This window comes from Clytia hemisphaerica, unplaced genomic scaffold (genome assembly GCF_902728285.1).
Source record: "Clytia hemisphaerica strain Z4C2 unplaced genomic scaffold, Clytia hemisphaerica genome assembly, whole genome shotgun sequence".
Lineage (NCBI taxonomy): Eukaryota > Metazoa > Cnidaria > Hydrozoa > Leptothecata > Clytiidae > Clytia > Clytia hemisphaerica.
In genome coordinates, this window is record NW_027103528.1 from 2943480 (window position 1) to 2950975 (window position 7496).

The 7496-nt window shown below is 32.4% G+C and overlaps 1 long non-coding RNA gene across 1 annotated transcript; it reads right to left on the reverse strand.

Moving 5' to 3' along the window:
- Positions 1 to 290: 290 nt before the first annotated feature.
- On the reverse strand, positions 291 to 1904 carry LOC136799548 (uncharacterized). The gene is made up of 2 exons (XR_010845533.1): positions 1633 to 1904; positions 291 to 1322 (listed from the first exon to the last, which is right to left on the reverse strand). It is a non-coding gene; the product is annotated as an uncharacterized lncRNA (long non-coding RNA).
- Positions 1905 to 7496: the final 5592 nt, after the last annotated feature.

Genomic DNA, 7496 nt, shown 5'->3' on the forward strand with positions numbered 1-7496 from the left:
TTAAACAAAAAACTGATAACACTCTAAGCACCAGGCGTACCAGAATGCCTCGTACAAAAACTTCTTTTGCCTGTACAGATTTAAAATTCATAAAACTTTTTGCTCAATTAAAAAAGTAAAAATTTTGAGGTATTAACTTGTACAAAACTTTTGCTGAAAAAATTAGGTGTTTTTTTTTTAAATGGCCAAAAATTTACTAAATTAAAATTGTGAAATGTTGTTGAAATGTGGTATTAAACAGGTTTCATTTCAGAAATTGTAAAATTGAAAAAAGATATGCACACACATGATTTAGGTCTTTGAAATACTGTAATTTATTGCTTTGTGAAAATTTAAAAGACTGATCAAATTGTGTACACTTTATCAAATTAATTTGATTAAATTCCACAGCATTGACATTTATCCTGTAAACATTAAAAAAAATTGTACATAAAATTAGTAAATCAATAAAATTCAGCTAAAATATGTTTGAACTAATTTCTAGATAGCTCAGCCCTTTCTTAACCGAAATACCACCTTAAAATTAAAGTAAAATTTAAATACATTCAGCAGAATGTCAGCACTGTTGTTTTGGACTCCATTATTTTTATAAAGCTTTTGAAATTAATCTTTGTTTCAGTCTAATAAATTAAAATCATCCTAATTACAGTAGAAAAAAGTTTTCATTACCAAAAATAACATAAGTTAAATTCAATCAAAATTTTTGAAATAAAATTTCTAAATAAAAATTGATTTTTGCCACTACATTCCAGAGTCACTGCCAATTTATGTTCACGTACAAATTTTGGTCATTGTGCAGCTATGACCTTACCATCGCTGGGAGTGTCAATATTGTCAGCAAACAAAATAACAAAAAAGCTGACCATCATTCCATTGCAGTCTTTCATGTGTATTTTCCAATATTTTAACAAAGTTTGACCAAACTGACATAAAGTATAGTCAGGAAAGTCATATATAATATACCAAACTATCACATGTTCAATTTAGAAATTCATTTCCAAATAAGTCCTGTCATTATAATGTCAATTTAAAGAAATGGATATCGATTTTTTTCTGCGTGTGTGAGAGATTTAATAACAAACTTTCTTAAAAGCTTTGCTTTTTATTAGAATTTGACCAGTTGATTAACGACATTGATTTAGATCAATCCAGCTGGGGAGTAACGTCAAACATCATAACGTATGATTTATCGTAAATACATGTAATTCATCTTTCTTGACATCAGCATCTCTCATCTGCTCCGCGTACAAATCCCGTTCAATGAATAAATGTTAGTCGTGGATATAACCATTTTCTGTTGTTGACACCACAGAATGAGAATCCTAAAAATGTAAAAAAATGTACTCTTTAAAAAAAGCAATTTTGACAAGGTATATATTATTTAATTTTCTATACATTTGAGTGAAGGACAGTGAAGGTAGTAGGGTAGTAGTTCTTCGAAAGCACATTTGCTAAATTGTTTCCTGTACTATCAGTAATGTATAAGAGGGAAGATTTGTGAAAATCAAAAAAAATTTAATGATTTTAGTTAGAGAGTCGAAGAAACCTCATCAGCCTGTCAGCATTCTCATTCCAACAACATACTTTTCCCTCTCTTTTCATAGAAAAAAGAAATAAATATTCAACTCCTACCTTTATATTTGGATGTGAATCTGTATTTAAAAGATTGCCAATAGATATTGTCGATATTTTGATGAAAAAGCCTGTAAAAGTCAAAAATTTCCACTTCACACTGATATGTTTTTTTGCCCGACATTCATACAAATCACAACAACTGGGTTATCGAGACCTCGACTTTTTCTGATGCAATATCACGTGAACAGAACGTCATCATCCTATTTATTTGAAACAATGAAAACTACGCGCATATATGAGGAGCTCTCCGTCCAGTCGTTAGAAGTTCATGGAAATATCATTTAGTCAAAAAAGTTGGATGGATTCTCAAAAACCTAAAAAAAGTTGCAAAATTAAACAACGTTTTTTGAGGGAAGTAGCTTCTAGTCGTTGAAATTCAGAAAAGAGACGCAACTTCACCCCTTCGATTCTTTTTATTTGGAGCTTGATTTTTTGTATATGGGTCTGTTTTCAACGACTAGTTTACTAGTCTAGGCTGTCAGTACTTCCCCTATCGACTTATGGTTTCGCACTGAACAAAGGGGAGTTCAGAGATGCCCTTTTACTGCGACACGGTAAAGATCTCCGTGGTTTGCCATCACACTGTCCATGTGGCCAAAAATTCGATGTCATCCATGCATTAAGCTGCAAGAAAGGAGGCTTTGTTATTATAAGACATAATACAATCCGTGATTTTGAAGCAGATTTAATTGCAGAGACCCATAGAGATGTAGAAACTGAACCAGCCCTCCAACCGGTTGAAGGAGAACTAACTGGTGGACTAGCAGGGGAAAATGCTAGACCAGACATGAGAGCAAGAGGAGTTTGGAGACCAGGATAAAATGCCTTTTTCGACACCAGGGTTACAAACACAAACAGTAAATCCCAAGTTGAAACAAACACAATGATGAGAGAGAGAAAAAGAGACATTATAACAATCGAGTCATGAACATTGAGCATGGAACCTCCACTCCATTGGTTTTTTTCTGTTACAGGAGTTATGGGGAAAGAATGCTCAATGTTTCATAAACATATGGCGGACAAGATCTCAAAGAAGAATGATGAGAAGTATAGTGACGTGATGAACGTGATTAAATGCAAGTTATCCTTCTCAATACTAAGAGCATCCCTACTTTGCATTCGTGGAAATAGGTCACATAGAAAGGACACTAAAGTCACTGATGACTTTTCCACAGTTTTTTTAAACGCTAACATGCAAGGTTGAGGCATGTTTAGTGGTATATTTCAATTTGTCATACAGTTAAGAAACTTTTTTGTAAATTCGGAGTTTTATTATATTGACTAATATTATATCTAGTTTCATTAAAGCCAGTTAACTGGGGTCCTGGCAAAAAAAAAAAAAGAAGGTAGAAAAACCAAAAAAAAAAATTGTATGTTAGTTATGTTATGTTATGTTATGCATTATGTTTTATGCATTATGTACCCGTCATTTTCTTTTTCGTTCTTTCCCGTGCGGACGGCTGCACGGCATTTCGGACTGTATTCAGGAACCAAAACAAAGTAATTCAATTATTTAACTAATCATAATTATTTTAGAACTGTCGACAATATAATTATAAGGGAAATATTTGAAAATTTGGAATAGTTAAAATTAAAATGAAGAAGAAATAATAAAATAAAGAAAAAGTAAAACTTCAATTTTAGAGAAGCAACACTCAAAATAAATCAACCTTTCATCCTGTCAAAAGACATCAAACAAAATTTTAATATAAATTTAAAAAAATTGTGACGTTCTAAGATTTGAAGTTCATTCCCGTGAAAAGGATAATTTCCCCTCGGTTTTAAAAGGAGTATATTTCTATTTTATATTTCTATTTTCTATTAAAACCACCGCCCTTCTGCAGTTAGCACACTCCTCTAAATAGGGTTTCGAAAATTTACTGTCACACCTCTTATAAATTAATTAGCACCTCAAACAGTATTAGTTTTTACATATAAAGATTGAAATCGTTGCCCCGTTTTTTTTCTCCATATTAAATGATATTAAATAGTTGAGTAAAAAAGGACGACCTGTTTTGTATTTTTTGCATACCAAACAAATATGATTGATTGTTTAAGGCTCGAAATAACTAGATTTTTAAGGTACAACAATAATAAAAAGCTAAAGACATTACGTCCCCATGTCGAATTAAGTTAAGAACTTAATTTATTTTGGAATAAATTTAATGCGAAAAAAATTGATTTATAGTTATTTTACAATTTACCATTCTTGTAGGCATTGTCAGATCCCCCTAAAATACCATGAGATGAATGTTTTATAAAAGAAAAGTTTATTCCTCTCTAATATAGTGACGCTTGGAGGTCAGTTTGATTTCATGGGTTTCGGCAGATTCATATTAAAATTCAAGTTTGAAAGCAAAGTTTAAAAGGAATTCATGTCTTTGAACGTTTGAGAGTACTATAATATTTTAAGAAGTATGACTTTCGCATCAAATTAATCGTTGTTAAAAAGGAAGACACTACAAAGTCAAAACAAAAAACATCAAACTAAAGTATATTTGTTTATGTCACATCACTATGTTGTAATCTCCATCTAAGGATTGGAAAGGTCATAAACATTTCCCTAAGATATATGTTACATTTGAAAAAGGTAAAAAGAATCAGAAAACACTGTGTTACAACATAATCTGTGAACTTCCTTTCCTAAGCTAAATCAATTACAGTAGGATATACCCCCTTAACAAATAAAGTCGAGTCTCTGATAACTAAAACCGAACCAAACCAAACCAAAAAGTTGTTCATGTAATTTTCTACTTTTATAATTTCACTTGCCTTTTCAACCCTTTCAGTGCCAATGTTGGGTATACCCGACATGGGCTAGCTATATAGGAGGGAGAAGTCCTCCTGCAATGTCCAGTTTTAGTTAGAAATCGTCATTTTTGGTCTAATTCGTAGAAATCGGATTGTGCTTCATTGTCAAAGAAAAAGAACTCATAAGGGTGTGTTTCAAAAGAACTCATAAGGGTGTGTTTCTATTGAGATTTTAAACCAAAAAGTCAAAAAATGCAAAAACTTGACAGAAATCCACTTTTTGAGGTTTTGTTTTGACCGTTTTTCGACAATTTGTGGGGCCTACTTTTGCTGCCCTCTAGCGAATTGCATTGAAGTTTTACCACTGGGAAACTTTCAATGGATTTCAATCGACGCTTTAATTTCCCTAACGTACACTCTCCCTTAGCCGCCACCTACCCTACCCTTCCTAAATCGGGTGGTGCTGAAGACGCCAAAAAGAAAGAAGAGACTCTAAGCTATCCAAAAAGCTATAAACGAGCTTCTAACCCCCTTTAGATCAGGTGACATAAGACTTTAAAGTTGTAACTAGAGATTTTTTTTTCAAAAAGCTAAGAAGAAAGGACCTTGGCACTTAAACGGGTTAATTCTATTGAATTTTGGTTTCATCTACAGAGAAGCAAGAAAGACTGCGTAATTTTGAACTAATTATGCATAGTTATTAGCGTCATCTATGTCAGCCAGCATCACTTTCAATCTAGATACTGCGTTTACTTTATATTGTCCAATTATTGAATCTATGTCGACTGTAATAAAGAAATTCAACTTTGAAAAAAGAGATCTTGCCGTCTGTCCGACAAGAAATCTTCTCAATCAAAGAATCTGCAACGTGTTATGTCCATTGTCTGAAACGATTCATAGTCAACTTTGTGAACATAGGTGACGGTAAGAAATAAGGGTAATAAGATATTGCACTCGAAATGTTTGAACAAATGAAATCAACTTTCATTTCAGTTACAAACCAAGAAGACGAAGAAGACGAGGAGGCAATTGAAGAAACTGCTCAAGTTCTCAAATCAGAAAAGCAACAAAACCTCTCTGAATCTGAGAATACACACTTGTCATCATCCTCATCTATTCAGGAAACAAAAAAAAAAAAGTAATTCATTATTTAGTAATCATTAATTTTGAACTGTCGAAAATCGAAAATATGATTATTAGGGAAATATTTGAAAATTTCGAAATTGAAATTAAATAAAGAAGAGCAGAATAAAAGAAATAAAGAACAAATAAAACTTCAATTTTAGAGAAGCAACACTCTCAAAACAAATTAACTTTTATCCTGTCAAAAGACATTTAAACTAAATTTTAAAAATTTTTAAAAACATTCTGACGTTCTAAAGTTAGAGAGCTCATTCCCGTAAAAAGGATAATTTCCCTCCGGTTTTAAAAGGAGTTTATTTTTATTTGCTTCATTGCCGTTTTTAATTATTGAAATTTTTAACCCTATTTTTATCAGGGGGTGCTTTGCACCACCCTGGTGTTCTTTTCTTAATATCTCAGCGAAAAAAATTTTACATGCTTTGAAATTTTGTGACTTTTAATAAAATCCTAGCAACGAGTATACCGAATTGCAGGATCATAGACCAAGTAGATCAGGTTTTATGACTTTATTGTGCCGAGACGTCATAAAACCTTGCTTAAACCCTGTAAAACCTCAAAATCTTAAAATTGGCATAACTTTTGATATAGTTATCCAAATGATTCAAATTTGGACAGGTTTTAGATATCAAATAGAAGTTTTTCAAAATAATTTAGAATTTGTTTCATTCGTCATCACCTGAGAGATGACGTCACAAACTTGAAATTTTTGCCATAAGTTCTCATTATGGTAGTGAACATTCCTACCAAATTTGATGTTCATAGCACACCTCGATCAAAAATTATTGAGGGTGGTGCAAAACACCCCCTTGACAATACAAAACTCAAAAAAAGCCTGATAATAATAGGGTTGAAAACAATTATCATTTCAAATTATTCAAATCACTAATATCTTTCTGATTGCATAAAAGGTTTTAAGATTGAAGACACGTAAAATAATGTGTCACCTGTCCAGAAAGAGCAAGGTACTGAAAAGTGTCTTGCATTTTATCATAGACACCAAGAGTGAGACCTAAAATATCTAAATTTTAAAATCAAACCACCGACCTTCTGGAGTAATCACACTCCTTTAAATAGGTTTTGGAAAATTTATTGTCACCCCTAATTAGCACCTGAAATAATCCATACAGAGCTACATTCTATTTGTTATTTTGTTCAATTTAGGTGGTGCTGAAGATGACAGCAATATTCTGATTGAAAACACATCCAACAAAGATTGGTACATATCACGATTATATAACAGAAGCATTACTCTCAAGGTAGTTCATCTTGGAACAGATGCAATAACTGGCAAAACGAACATTACTCAAGAATTTTGGGATTCCAAGACAGAGATGGAGAAAGATCTACCCGAAGGTCTAGATGAACTTGGCTGGCCAAAGATAAGAGAGATGTTGAAAACTATGAGGAAGAAATATTCTAAGGAGAACAATCATGATTCATATAACACTTTTTTGAAGAAGCCTCGATTGGATTGCAAGCCTACACAATCAACACAGAAAAAAAAAATCTACTTCAGTATCGCCAATCTGCCACAAAAATACAGCCAACATGACTACCACAAGCCCTCATGATTCACAAATACTGAAATCGCCAATTGCAGATCAAAATTTGATAAGTGAAAGAGAAGAATTCGGTAAGGGTGTATGATGAATTTTATTCAATTAATTTTATTTCAGCTCTGAGTTTTATTTTCACAGATCAATGGTTTACTGTGCAGTTAAAAAATCCATTCCTTAGAATAGGCTACCAATGCTCGCGTCAATGAAGTAGTTATCCATTACTATCCTACTTCTCTCCTTTTCAGGGAGTTGCAGGTTGCATTGAAGTAGGGAAAAAATTCATATAATGAAGATCAATCCTCAATTGTTTGTTTGATTAACATTTAGGATTTCGTTTTTCATTAGTTTAACAGCTTTCAGCCTTTGTATAGTAAAAAGAAAGGGTAAAAATAGAGGTTTTCGTACTTT